This window comes from Caretta caretta, chromosome 23 (genome assembly GCF_965140235.1).
Source record: "Caretta caretta isolate rCarCar2 chromosome 23, rCarCar1.hap1, whole genome shotgun sequence".
Taxonomy (NCBI): Eukaryota; Metazoa; Chordata; order Testudines; family Cheloniidae; genus Caretta; species Caretta caretta.
In genome coordinates this window covers 7482919-7497693 of record NC_134228.1, presented here as the reverse complement: position 1 = coordinate 7497693, position 14775 = coordinate 7482919, and the positions used below count along the sequence as shown (strand labels likewise).

The 14775-nt window shown below is 50.3% G+C and overlaps 2 long non-coding RNA genes across 2 annotated transcripts in view; one reads left to right on the top strand and one right to left on the bottom strand.

The window, feature by feature from the left end:
- The window catches only part of LOC142069840 (uncharacterized), a 53844-nt gene that overhangs the window by 13154 nt on the left and 25915 nt on the right, over positions 1-14775 (bottom strand). The window lies entirely within an intron of this gene.
- LOC125629108 (uncharacterized) lies at positions 7851-12392 on the top strand. Its single transcript, XR_007354349.2, has 2 exons — positions 7851-10450; positions 12070-12392. It is a non-coding gene; the product is annotated as an uncharacterized LOC125629108 (long non-coding RNA).

The window sequence follows — 14775 nt, the reverse complement described above, 5'->3', positions numbered from 1 at the left end:
GATCATTGGTGACCAGGTGAGCTCATGATTTCTGCTTCACTTCTCACCTGAGACATGACAGTGGAGCAGGACTGCACTCCCTCGTATGACATGGAGACTCTGCTGCAGTGCTGACTAAAGGCTTGTGTATCTGGGAAGGGTTTTCAACATTCTTGGGTTACTATTATTGGCCAGGCAGGGGATGGGGCAATGACCTCATCTGAGTGGGTCTACACTGCAGCTGGGACCATGCCTCCCAATTCAAATAGACAGACTCACCCTACCAAGACTCGAGCTAGCAAGTTCAAAATAGCAGTGTGTGGACATTGTGGTTCTGGCGGAGCCCACCCTTCCACTGGGCTCGAGCTCAGCTGGCTAGTCTGAGCTGCAGCATCTGCATGCAAGCCCTGCTGGCATGAGTCTGTCTACCTAGGCTGGGAGGCTTATTCCCAGTTGCAGTGTAGACATACCCTCAGAGACCTGTGTCAACAGGGTGGGACATATTAGTCTGCCCTAGGCAGCTACCTGTACTGGCCTCAGCCTTCTCCTGCATCCAAAAGAAAGGCTAGAAAAAGGACCACCAGTTTGCAAAGGTTTCTCCCTGGTCATTGCATTGAGATAGACACAGTCATCAGCACACCTCTCTGCTCAGTCTGTGCTCTGAGAGATAAACTGTTGGCAGCGTCTTGTGTCCGAGAGGAGATGTTATTGTTCCTGAGACACCTGAGATACCAGTAACAGATTTTTGACTCTAATAAAAAAAGAAAAAGAAATTCCTGCTGCAGCTGATGGAAGGGGGCATATGTATGTAGGTCACACTACTCCTTTCTTCTGTCCAACAGTGCCGGCTATCCAATGGGATAACCTGGTCAGCTCCTCTCACTCCAGTGATGGATCTCTTCCACCCTTTCCCATAGTGTCAGAGACTCAATTGATTACAAGATGCCCTGATTTCTAAGGCTTGTAGAGTGACTTGTGCATGTTATCTTCACAGCCTCCCTGTTCCTCCCTAGCTATGGGGTTTATGTCCTCATCTATAAGACCTAGTTCCTTTGTGTCTGTTTCCCCATCTATTGTCACCTGCTCCAACTGGGCATGCGTCTCACCTGCTTTCTTCTTCAAAGAAAAGCATTTCCACGTTCCCTGAGAGGAAAGGGTTCTTTCACTCTCAACAATTGCCATAGATTTGCCAGACTTCCTACAGACATGGCGTCTTTTCTTGAGTGGTGGGATTTTCTGTGTGAACATGCTTATCACAGCCTTCTCTAGCGAGGCCTGTTCTTGACGTCTGAGGTCAGGGTCTCATCCGCTACAACGTGGCCATGAACTTTGTAGACCTGACCCTCTCCGCACTCTCTAGAGGAAATCATGGGGGATGGGGGGTGGTCTGTAACGAACTCAGGAACAAAGATGTCTGGGTATTTTTCCGACATAGATTCTTAGGTTCCAAGTCCAGAAGCAGTGGCAGATTAATGCACAGGGCCAATGCACAGAGGCCCTGGCTAATATGGGGGCCCCCGCAGGAGTGTCAGAACCTGCATAGAAGTTGGGAGGGGCCATCAATGCTGGAACGGTGGCCTTGTCACTGGCTTTTCCTTTTCCCCCTGAGACAACCTTCCCCCACTGCCCTGCAGCCAGGCCAGAAGCTGGAGCCAGGCAGAGATAAGAGCTGCCCAGGGACCCTGGGCCACTGTAGGGAGATCTGGACCCTCCATCTGCCCTGGGCAGCGTGTGGTGCCCAAGAGCAGCCCCCAACCCATGTCTCCACCCCCTGGGGCATGCCACTGCTGGTGGGACACAGGGATGGGGGCTCCAGTCCTCCCTCCTGCCCTGGGTCCTACAGCCACACACGTGGGGAGAGGAGACCCTGCCCTGGCCTGGGAGGTGGCAGGTAGCCCCGGGAAGGTCGCAGTGAGGAACTGGACAGAGAGGGCTCCTCCAGCACAGCTCCCCCGCTACTGGACCAGTCTCAGTGGCTGCTGCACTCTGCCCACACTCACTCAGTGCCTGTGCCCCGCTCCCCCTGCCAGGCTGCCCCCACCGGTCCCTTCTCCTCCTCCTTGGTAAACAGGTAGCAGAATGAGGTCTCTGCCCATGGGGACAGGATGCCTTCCGGGGAAAGGAGGCACTTCCGTCCCCTTGTGAGAGGTTTGAAGTAAAGGCAGCATTATGGAAGGCTGCTAGTCATCTTTCAAGCTTGGTGCTACTCCGGCAAAGGGAACTGGAGGATTGTCAATTAGAGTTAGGGGTGGTTAAAGGTAATTTGGCACAACAGGGTTTGGAGTCAGAAGCAGAGTTAACAGACCACCTTAAAAGACAGGAGCTGCGACTTGGTTGCAGGGGAGTACAGGAAAAAAAGTTTCAAAGTGAAAATGGGAGAGTGAGCAGGTTAATACATGGAGTTGCTCCAAATGGTTAACGACACCAAGTAATGGCACTTTTGCAATTCACTTGACATGCAGACAAAAGCAGCAGACACGGGGGGGGGGGACGACAAATTCAGGGTTTGCAGGAGCCGATAACAACCCCCACTTTTCTCCCAGAGCCAGGATAAAAACCTAGGGGAAAGGGTTCCCAACTGTTTTACCCTAGGGAGCCCTATCCTTCGCTCCAAGCTAACCATAACCTTTTCTTCTCCTCCTCAGTTTGCTAAATTTGCTGCTTTTAGCCTGTACTTTCAAATAGCTTCACAGGGCTAATTGGTTGCTTTCCACCCTACCCACCCCCACCCCCCTTCGCACTTTTGTTTTTCTGAAGTTTTAATGGAGGGTACTTTGGATACTTATAGGAAATGTTTTTCTGGATAGAGCATGACGGAGCTCTGCCATAGTCCACTGAAATTTTAAGAGTAAAAGATCCATAGGTGACCATGGAGACAAATGTTTTCCTGCTTTTGTGAACAATCCCACGGTAAAGACAGCACAGGGGAAGGCAGCTGTGTTGCAGGGATTGTACTTGGCGGCGAAGTCGTTACAGACAAAATGCACCACCTTAAAGAACTGAATGCATAAGTAAGTGACTTAAAGAGAGTGAAGGGTTAAATGTAGCTTTGGCAGAAATTAAAACTACAGAGTTTGGAGGGAAGCAAATAGCTGGGAGTTGTGGAAGTGTTAGACGGTAACAGTTGTGGTGTGTTCCAGAGTAGCAGCCGTGTTAGTCTGTATCCACAAAAAGAACAGGAGGACTTGTGGCACCTTAGAGACTAACAAATTTATTTGCGTTGTGGTGTGGGGATTACAGTGGACAAGAAGCTGGATATAAGTCAGCAGTGTGCCCTCGTTGCCAAGAAGGCCAACAGCATATGGGGCTGTACTAGTAGGAGCATTGCCAGCAGATCAAGGGAAGTGATTATTCCCCTCTATTCAGCACTGGTGAGGCCACAGCTAGAGTATTGCGTCCAGTTTTGGGCCCCCCACTACAGAAGGGATGTGGACAAATTGGAGAGAGTCCAGCGGAGGGCAACAAAAATGATTAGGGGGCTGGGACACATGACTTATGAGGAGAGGCTGTCCCCTCTATTACCTAACTAGCCAGAAGCTGAGATGGAGATGGAGATAGAGCCCAGGGACAACTTTCTGGTCGGAATCCCAAAACCCTCCTCATTGACAGCCGCTGGCTGGGATAGGATGGGGTGTCTTCCCTGGGCCTCACTGGTGGATGCCCCTTCATATCCTACAGCAGCCTCAAGCTCCTGTACTGGAGTCTGGTATGTTTTTTCCCAGCTTGGAGGGTGTTGTTTCCTGTTCAACAAATTAGGGAATTCTAACCAACAAACCCGAGGGGTCTGTTGCCTGGATCTAGGCCTCTAAGTAAACAAATCGCAGCAAGTTTGTCACACCTTGTCCCCCTCCCTTTCTGCACCCTGTGTATTACCTGCCTCCTCCCACCTCTAGACCAACCCCTCCCCCATCCAAGAAGTGCCCACACCCTGTGTACTTACTGCCCTTCTCCCTCCAATAGGAACCCACCAGCAACACCCTGATAATCCCTACTTCCACTGGCTTCACAGCAGCCATTTAACTTCCCCGGTCTCTGGAAGGATGGAATGATTTGGAGCAAACATGGATGTTATGCCGCAGCCTTTTAGGGTAAAAAGGGCAACTGGGGACATGTCAGAACAGGAAATAATTTCACATCACAATTCCCCCCAGGCTCTTTCCCTGCACACTGGTGTTCTAGACTGTCAGGCAAATAACAGAAAAATTCAAAAGACAGTTAGTAATGGGGGTGGGAGGGACGACAATATCTGTTAGAAAAGGAATTCAACCAAACACAAAGTGTCCAATAAGCTCTCGGAATGTACTGGGGACACTTGTTTCTTTCAGAAGATGGAAGAAGTAACTGGAGGATGGCCATTTTACACCTGATTCTGACTAAGAAGAAGAAACGCAGACACAGGTAACTAACCGCTTTCATGTTCTCTCCACAGGTACCATTGCGGAGAGTGGACCAGATGATATGTCTGGGGGGAGAAAGCAGAAGGAGACTCCGCTGGTTGGAAGGCATGAGATGCACTGTCCTGAGATGGGGGGTTCCATGACTACCACTCCCAAGAGAAGGAGGCGGGTGGTGGTGGTCGGGGACTCTCTCCTCCGGGGGACTGAGTCATCTATCTGCCACCCTGACCAGGAAAACCAAGAAGTCTGCTGCTTGCCAGGGGCTAAGATTTGCGATGTGACGGAGAGACTGCCAAGACTCATCAAGCCCTTGGATCGCTACCCCTTCCTGCTTCTCCACGTGGGCACCAATGATACTGCCAAGAATGACCTTGAGTGGATCACTGCAGACTACGTGGCTCTGGGAAGAAGGATAAAGGAGTTTGAGGCGCAAGTGGTCTTCTCGTCCATCCTCCCCGTGGAAGGAAAAGGCCGGGGCAGTGAGTGTCAAATCATGGAAGTCAACGAATGGCTACGCAGGTGGTATCGGAGAGAAGGCTTTGCATTCTTTGACCATGGGATGGTGTTCCAAGAAGGAGGAGCTAGGCAGAGACGAGCTCCACCTAACGAAGAGAGGGAAGAGCATCTTCGCGAGCAGGCTGGCTAACCTAGTGAGGAGGGCTTTAAACTAGGTTCACCGGGGGAAGGAGACCAAAGCCCTGAGGTAAGTGGGAAAGCGGGATACCTGGAGGAAGCACAGGCAGGAACGTCTGTGAGGGGAGGGCTCCTGCCTCATACTGAGAATGAGGGGCGATCAGCAGGTTATCTCAAGTGCTTATATACGAATGAACAAAGCCTTGGAAACAAGCAGGGAGAACTGGAGGTCCTGGTGAAGGCAAGGAATTATGACGTGATTGGGATAACAGAGACTTGGTGGGATAACTCACATGACTGGAGTACTGTCATGGATGGTTATAAACTGTTCAGGAAGGGCAGGCAGGGCAGAAAAGGTGGGGGAGTTGCACTGTATGTAAGGGAGCAGTATGACTGCTCAGAGCTCCGGTACGAAACTGCAGAAAAACCTGAGAGTCTCTGGATTAAGTTTAGAAGTGTGTGCAACAAGAGTGATGTAGTGGTGGGAGTCTGCTATAGACCACCGGACCAGGGGGATGAGGTAGATGAGGCTTTCTTCCGGCAACTCGCAGAAGCTACTAGATCGCACGCCCTGGTTCTCATGGGTGACTTTAATTTTCCTGATATCTGCTGGGAGAGCAATACAGCGGTGCATAGACAATCCAGGAAGTTTTTGGAAAGCGTAGGGGACAATTTCCTGGTGCAAGTGCTAGAGGAGCCAACTAGGGGGGGAGCTTTTCTTGACCTGCTGCTCACAAACAGGGAAGAATTAGTGGGGGAAGCAAAAGTGGATGGGAATCTGGGAGGCAGTGACCATGAGTTGGTTGAGTTCAGGATCCTGACACAGGGAAGAAAGGTAAGCAGCAGGATACGGACCGTGGACTTCAGGAAAGCAGACTTCGACTCCCTCAGGGAACGGATGGGTAGGATCCCCTGGGGGACTAACATGAAGGGGAAAGGAGTCCAGAAGAGCTGGCTGTATTTCAAGGAATCCCTGTTGGGGTTACAGGGACAAACCATCCCAATGAGTCGAAAGAATAGTAAATATGGCAGGCGACCACCTTGGCTTAACGGTGAAATCCTAGCGGACCTTAAACATAAAAAAGAAGCTTACAAAAAGTGGAAGGTTGGACATATGACCAGGGAAGAGTATAAAAATATTGCTCGGGCATGGAGGAATGAAATCAGGAGGGCCAAATCGCACCTGGAGCTGCAGCTAGGAAGAGATGTCAAGAGTAACAAGAAGGGTTTCTTCAGGTATGTTGGCAACAAGAAGAAAGCCAAGGAAAGTGTGGGCCCCTTACTGAATGAGGGAGGCAACCTAGTGACAGAGGATGTGGAAAAAGCTAATGTACTCAATGCTTTTTTTGCCTCTGTCTTCACTAACAAGGACAGCTCCCAGACTGCTGCGATGGGCATCACAACATGGGGAGTAGATGGCCAGCCCTCTGTGGAGAAAGAGGTGGTTAGGGACTAATTAGAAAAGCTGGATGTGCACAAGTCCATGGGGCCGGACGAGTTGCATGTGAGAGTGCTAAAGGAATTGGCGGCTGTGATTGCAGAGCCATTGGCTATTATCTTTGAAAACTCGTGGCGAACAGGGGAAGTCCCAGATGACTGGAAAAAGGCTAATGTAGTGCCAATCTTTAAAAAAGGGAAGAAGGAGGATCCTGGGAACTACAGGCCAGTCAGCCTCACCTCAGTCCCTGGAAAAATCATGGAGCAGGTCCTCAAAGAATCAATCCTGAAGCACTTACATGAGAGGAAAGTGATCAGGAACAGTCAGCATGGATTCACCAAGGGAAGGTCATGCCTGACTAATCTAATTGCCTTCTATGATGAGATTACTGGTTCTGTGGATGAAGGGAAAGCAGTGGATGTATTGTTTCTTGACTTTAGCAAAGCTTTTCACACGGTCTCCCACAGTATTCTTGTCAGCAAGTTAAAGAAGTATGGGCTGGATGAATGCACTATAAGGTCGGTAGAAAGTTGGCTAGATTGTCGGGCTCAACGGGTAGTGATCAGTGGCTCCATGTCTAGTTGGCAGCCGGTGTCAAGTGGAGTGCCCCAGGGGTCGGTCCTGGGGCCGGTTTTGTTCAATATCTTCATAAACGATCTGGAGGATGGTGTGGATTGCACTCTCAGCAAATTTGCGGATGATACTAAACTGGGAGGAGTGGTAGATACGCTGGAGGGCAGGGATAGGATACAGAGGGACCTAGACAAATTGGAGGATTGGGCCAAAAGAAATCTGATGAGGTTCAATAAGGATAAGTGCAGGGTCCTGCACTTCGGACGGAAGAACCCAATGCACAGCTACAGACTAGGGACCGAATGGCTAGGCAGCAGTTCTGCAGAAAAGGACCTAGGGGTGACAGTGGACGAGAAGCTGGATATGAGTCAGCAGTGTGCCCTTGTTGCCAAGAAGGCCAATGGCATTTTGGGATGTATAAGTAGGGGCATAGCGAGCAGATCGAGGGACGTGATCGTTCCCCTCTATTCGACATTGGTGAGGCCTCATCTGGAGTACTGTGTCCAGTTTTGCACCCCACACTACAAGAAGGATGTGGATAAATTGGAGAGAGTCCAGCGAAGGGCAACAAAAATGATTAGGGGTCTGGAACACATGACTTATGAGGAGTGGCTGAGGGAACTGGGATTGTTTCGTCTGCGGAAGAGAAGAATGAGGGGGGATTTGATAGCTGCTTTCAACTACCTGAGAGGTGGTTCCAGAGAGGATGGTTCTAGACTATTCTCAGTGGTAGAAGAGGACAGGACAAGGAGTAATGGTCTCAAGTTGCAGTGGGGGAGGTTTAGATTGGATATTAGGAAAAACTTTTTCACTAGGAGGGTGGTGAAACACTGGAATGCGTTACCTAGGGAGGTGGTAGAATCTCCTTCCTTAGATGTTTTTAAGGTCAGGCTTGACAAAGCCCTGGCTGGGATGATTTAATTGGTCTTTAATGCCCAGAAACCTAAAAGGAATCCTAAAGAAGTGGAATCATGGACAAATTGCTACGGATGAGTACAAAAGAGTAGCACAAGCATGTGGGGACAAAATCAGAAAGATTAAGTCACAAAATGAGTTACGCCAAGCAAGTGACATAAAAGCAATAAGATAAGGATTCTATAAATATATTACAAACAGGTGAAGGAAAGTGTAGGTCTTCTACTTACCAGGGAAGGCGAGATAATAACAGAGGACATCAAGAAGACTAAGGTGTTTAATGCCTTTTTTACATTCAGCAAAAAAGTTTAATTCTGAGCAGATACTTAAAACAATGATTCTTAACCAAGAGGGGGAAGGAACAGAAACCACAACGGGGAAATAACAGGTTAAAAATATTTAGATAAGTTAGATGTATTAAAGTCAGCAGGGCCTAATGGAGTACGTGAGGAATTAGCTGAAGCAATCTTGGAACAGTTAACAATTATCTTTGACAACTCCTGGAGAATGCTGAGGTCCCAAAAGACTGGCAAACATAATACCTATCTTTAAAAGGGGAACAACAAGGACCTGGAGAATAAAGACCAGTCATGACTTACTTAGATACCTGTGTGACAGGTTGGTTCACAGAAACCCGTTTTGGGACTTCCACCTGATGTGCTCAGACTACCTCTGAGCCTGTTTTCCCTGTCAGCTTGGGACTTCAGTGCCCTGCCTGGTTTGAGCCAGACATGCTAGCCTGCTACAAACACAGACCCAGGTCTGAACTACGTCCCGCAAAAGCTGCAGGCTTAACTGAAAACAGTTTAAGAAGTGTTCCTGTCTTTAACACTCAGATGCCCAACTCCCAATGGGGTCCAAACCCTAAATAAATCAGCTTTACCCTACATAAAGCTTATACGGGGTAAACTCATAAATTCTTCGTCCTCTATAACACTGATAGAGAGATATGCACAGCTGTTTGCCCCCCCAAGTATTAATACATACTCTAGGTTAATTAATAAGTAAAAAGTGATTTTATTAAATATAAAAAGTAGGATTTACATGGTTCCAAGTAATAACAGACAGAACAAAGTGAATTACCAAGCAAAATAAAACAAAACACGCAAGTCTAAGCCTAGTACAGTAAGAAAACTAAATACAGATAAAATCTCACCCTCAGAGATGTTTCAATAAGCTTCCATCACAGACTGGACACCTTCCTAGTCTGGGCACTATCCTTTCCCCTGGTACAGTCTTTGTTACAGCTCAGTTGTTAGTTAGGGGATTTCTCATGACTGCAGCCCCCTTTATTCTGTTCCACCCCCTTATATAGCTTTTGCACAAGGTGGGAATCCTTTGTCCCTCTCTGGGTTCCCACCCCTCCTTCTAAATGGAAAAGCACCAGGTTAAAGATGGATTAGGGTTCAGGTGACATGAGCACATGTTACTGTAAGACTTCATTACCCACTTGCCAGCACTCAGGTATACAGGAAGACTTACAAGTAAACAGAGCCATCTACAGTCAATTGTCCTAGTTGATGAGAGCCATCAAGATTCCAAACCACCATTAATGATCCACACTTTGCATAATTACAATAGGCCCTCAGAGTTATATTTCATATTTCTAGTTTCAGATTCAAGAATGATACATGTATACAAATAGGATGACCACACTTAGTGGATTATAAACTTACAGACAGGTTTCAGAGGAACAGCCGTGTTAGTCTGTATTCGCAAAAAGAAAAGGAGTACTTGTGGCACCTTAGAGACTAACAAATTTATTTGAACATATCTTGATTTTAGTAAGGCTTTCGACAAGTCCCTCATAAGCAAACTAGGGAAATGTGTGTATATGTGTAACCCCCAAGGAGATTACTTCGATTCCTGGGGCTCTGTCTGCCGGCAGCTCAAGGAGAGGCATGCTGTCCCTGGTAGGGAGGGGGAGCCAAGGCAGACTCAGAGTCCGCCCGGCAACCAAGAGGGAGTGAGAGGCCCTCCCAGGGGGCTCAGAAAAGGGGAGAAGCCATTTTTGAGTCTGGTCTGGAGCCAACCAGGACAAAGGCAGGACTGGCTGTGTGGGGAGCTGGCGAATCCCAGGTCTGCATGGAGGGTTCCCCTTGAGAACTGGCCTCTAGGGACCTGACAGCAAGATCCCTCAGCTGGGCTTTTCCTTCTGCACTGATGACTCCCAGTTTGTAGAGTTTTGCTGGGAAAGTTCCCCAGCCAGGCTGAGTTCGCCCTCCAGCTCCCTAGGTGAGACCAGCCACCACATGGTCAGCTCTGCTCTGGCTGCTAGTCCAGGGTTGCTGCCTGCTGCGAGTGTGTCTGGACGCTGGGCTAGGAGACTAGTTTGGATTTTAGTACAGTTGTGTAATCTGCACTTTGAGCCCTGCACCCCTGTGTGGTGAGGGGAAATCCTGAGACCAAAAGCAGCCTGACTCCTGACTGAAGAGGATCCCTGCCAGCAGAGATCAGCCCCTCTGCAGTGACCGAGGAGTCAAGAGTCTGAACCTGAGGATCGTTCATGGAGTTTGTGAGTGCACCATCTTTTAGTTAGTCAGGGAAATTGTTTTGGGGACCCCCTACTCCCTGAACTGTGTCCTTAAGCCAGGGAGTAAGGGTTTGGGGATTTTATAACCTGCTGCGTATTAAACCTGGGAGGGACTTATCACCTCCTCCCACTTGTGAGTCCTTTGGGCTGTACTGATCCCAGTCAGCCACACTGCTAAACCACTGCAGAGAAGATATCGTGGTCATAGGTCATCAAGGGCCCTGACAAAGTACGCGTACCAACGGGACACTGATCTTACATTTGTTACATCAGGTCACGTGACTGGGGAAAGTCACAGGTATTATCAGCATGGGCACTGGTGACCCTAAGAATAGTGTTTTATGTTTCTTGGGAGTCTCCAACTATCTGGCAAGTAAGTGGGGGTTACCCTGTGGTTAGAATTTTCCTCCCAAGCTGCCCTGGTGACCCTGCCAGGAAGGAGTGAGGAGGGTGGAGGCACTGCCAAATAAATTCATAGGGAAAAATAAAGAAGATACTGAGTGGGTGGCGGGATCCAGAAGAACCCAGACCTGTCCATCAAAACCGGTAAGCATATTGGCATTAAAGAAGGTAACCGGGTGGAGAGGGAGCACTACATATGTAAGGACTACAAGGGATGTACAATTTCTTGAAAGACTGTATTCAAAGAGAGGATGTATCTAGCGGGGTTCCAAAGGAGCCAGTCCTGCATCTGGTACTAGCCAATATTTTCATTCATGACTTAGATAATGGAGTGGAGAGTAAGCTTATTAAATTAGAAGATGACACCAAGCTGGGAGGAGTTGCAAGCACATAGGATAACAGAATTAGAATTCAGATTGACCTTTATAAATTAGAGAATTGATCTGAAAGAACAAGATGAAATTCAATAGAGGCAAGTGCAAAGTACTACAGTTCGGGAAGGAAAATCAAATGCACAACTACAAAATGGGGACTAACTGGCTAGGGGGCAGCCCTACTCAAAATGATCTGGGGGGTTATAGTGAGTCACAAATTGAATCTGAGTCAGTCATGTGACTTGGTTGTGAAAAAGGCTAGTTTGATACAGGAATAGGTTACTAAGGGAGGTTGTGGAATGGCCATCACTGGAGGTTTTAAGGGCGGGATGGACAGACACCGCAGTGGTGGGGGCTGGATTAGATCATCTCTCAAGGTTCATTCCAGCCCTACAGTTCTATGACTCTGTTCTGAGGAAATGTTTGGCCACTTTATTACAGCATTGACCCAGCCCCTCCCACTAGCACTAAACCAGAGAGATATTTTAAAACCCTCCCAGTAACAAAGAAACCAAATTGAGATAGGTTTCAGAGTAACAGCTGTGTTAGTCTGTATTCGCAAAAAGAAAAGGAGGACTTGTGGCACCTTAGAGACTAACCAATTTATTTGCTCATGAAAGCTTATGCTTAAATAAATTGGTTAGTCTCTAAGGTGCCACAAGTACTCCTTTTCTTTTTGCAAATTGAGATAAGAGTAGAACAAAAGAAGTGACTTTGGGGGATTCCCCCTGACATTGTCCCCAGGGCAGAACACTCCCACAGCAGGGGGTACAGGGAGAGTCAGAAACTGGCTTTTCCTCTCCCTGTACCTCACCTTGTTCACAGGAAAGTGAATCTGCCCAGGAGTGCCGCGGAGCCTGAGCAGCCAGAGCCAGCGAGTCCCGTGGCCGAGCAATGGCAGCCATCAGAAAGAAGCTGGTGGATTGTGGGAGATGGTGGCTGTGGCAAGACCTGCCCGCTGATCATGTTCAGCAAGGACCAGTTCTCTGAGGTCTACATGCCAACAGTCTTTGAGAACTACACTGCTGATATCGAAGTAGATGGAAAGCAGGTGGAACTGGCCCTTTGTGACACAAAAAATAAAAATGCACAATAAGTATGTGTGGGCAGGTTAGAGATCTGGGAATCTCTCCCCACAATTATTTCTCCCACTGCCTCTTTCAGTCTCTCTCTCCTTATGTCTCCTTTCCCCTGTCCCTCCCCCCCCCCCCCCCCCCCCCCCGGCCAACAGACAGCCATTCGTAGGTGTTTGCTCTCCTAGGGCTGGACAGGCTCCTGCAGTTCCTAAGGGGAGGAGAGATGTGCGGGTGAGAGGGGCTGTTTGTGCAGAGTCACTTTCATGCCCATCCCCAGCACATTTCCTGAGGTCTTTATCAGTCACCTGGAGTCTCGTGATGATTGGGAGAATGGGTTGACAGCAATGGAGTGTGCCTTGCACCTGGAGAAGAATGTGAACCAGTCACTCCTTGATCTGCACAAGCTGGCAACTGCCAAGAATGACCCTCATTTGTGTGACTTCATTGAAACTCAGATGGAGCCTATGGAGCTAATTACAGCTGGAGACTGGGCACAGAGGAAGCTTCACTCAAATTCAATCTCAATCCCAGAAACCACCGGGGAATCACAGAAGATCATAGAATATCAGGGTTGGAAGAGACCTCAGGAGCTAATCTAGTCCAATCCCCTGCTCAAAGCAGGACCAATCCCCAACTAAATCATCCCAGCCAGGGCTTTGTCAAGCCGGGCCTTAAAAACCTCGAAGGATGGAGATTCCACCACCTCCCTAAGTAACCCATTCCAGTGCTTCATCACCCTCCTAGTGAAATAGTGTTTCCTAATATCCAACCTGGACCTCCCCCACTGCAACTTGAGACCATTACTCCTTGTTCTGTCATCTGCCACCACTGAGAACAGCCGAGCTCCATCCTCTTTGGAACCCACCTTCAGGTAGTTGAAGGGAGCAGCAGCTGCTCACAGATCACAATGGAGGTGGCAGCTCCCAGGAACCTCAACCCCAGCATGTTAGGATTCATAAGGAATGGGATGGAGAATAACACAAAACCTTTGTGTATAAATCAAAGGGGCAGCCTCTAATATCCTGGGACCACCATGGCTACTACTGCACTGCACACAGGATATTTTATATCAATTTCTGAGAACTGGGGAGGAAATGGGCAAAAAAGAAATATTTGATAATGTGATAGAAAACAAAGATCTGAAGGGATTTTATATCCATATTAAATATGTGAGAACATTGGGACAATTTGACAGGACTGTCCACAGAACTTCAATAAACAGACAGTCATAGTGCACCACCAGTCAGAGGGGCAGGAAGGAGCCCTTTGGGGAGCTGCTTTAAGAGGGTACGTGAGGGTGGTATGGAGCAGGAAGGCTCCCCGGCAATGGAGAGGGGGTCACAGCAGGGGTGGGCAGGTGATGATTTAGGTGGGGATCGGTCCTGCTTTGAGCAGGGGGTTGGACAAGACACCTCCCGAGGTCCCTTCCAACCCTAATCTTCTGTGACTGGCAGCTGGGGCAAGCTGCACTGGGCACCGGGCGGGGGCCGGGGCCCAGACTGTGCGGCCAGGAGCTGGGCAGTCTCCACTGGGGCCACTTTCTCCTCCCGTGCCCTTCCAGGCCTCGTGGCCGGCAGAGAGCGGATCGCCCACCCCAGACGCAGACGCAGCCCGATCGCAGGGCTCTGCAAGCTGCGCCCATTGACCCCCTTCTCAGGGGGGTACCTGCTTCCCCCCGAAACAAGGAGAATCTGCGGCAGGGGAAACAGGCGGGAAAACATCCCAAATCGGAGGAGATTTTAAAGGGATATTGGAGAATTAGGGAGAAAACGGGGCACAGAGGGAGGAGGCCAGTGACAGGGTCAATAAGTGCCCGAATGGGCCCGCCCCCGCCCTGCCAGGCACCTGGCTGCGCCCCCCCCCCCCCCCCCCCGGGACACCGGAGCTGTTTAAATGGGGGCTCAGGGCGGGGTGAACGGCTCCGAGAGGCGCCTGCCAGAGCGGGGGAGGGGGTCTCTACGAGGGGACTGGGGGGGGGAGGTTGGGGGGGGGGGGCGGGGCCAGGGTGGCCCCGGGGTACGCTGGGAAGTGTAGTTCCTGGCGGTCCTCGGAGCGGCGGTGACGGGGCCGAGCGCGGCCGTCGCGCGCGCATGGAGCGGCTGCGCAGCGTCCGCCCGCCTCCCGGGGCACGCTGGGAAGCGTAGTTCTCGCCCTCTCTCACGCCGGCCTCCTGTGGGCGGGGTGGCCGCTGGCCGGGTGCGCGCGCGCTGCTGCCGGGCCCCGCGGACCGTTCGTCCCCGTGGCTGGCGCGCGCCCGGGGCTGACGGAGCCAAGAAAGGGGCCCGACCGCCCCTCCCCCTCCCCCGGGCCCGGGGGACTCTCTCCGGCTGGACCCGCCCCGGGCTCCGCCGGCCCCGCCCGGAGCCGCAGGCACCAGGTGCCGGAGAGACCCGGGGGGGGGGCGAGCGGGACAGCGGCGCTGCACGAAGGGCCCGAGGGGGCCGCAGGTCTCGCA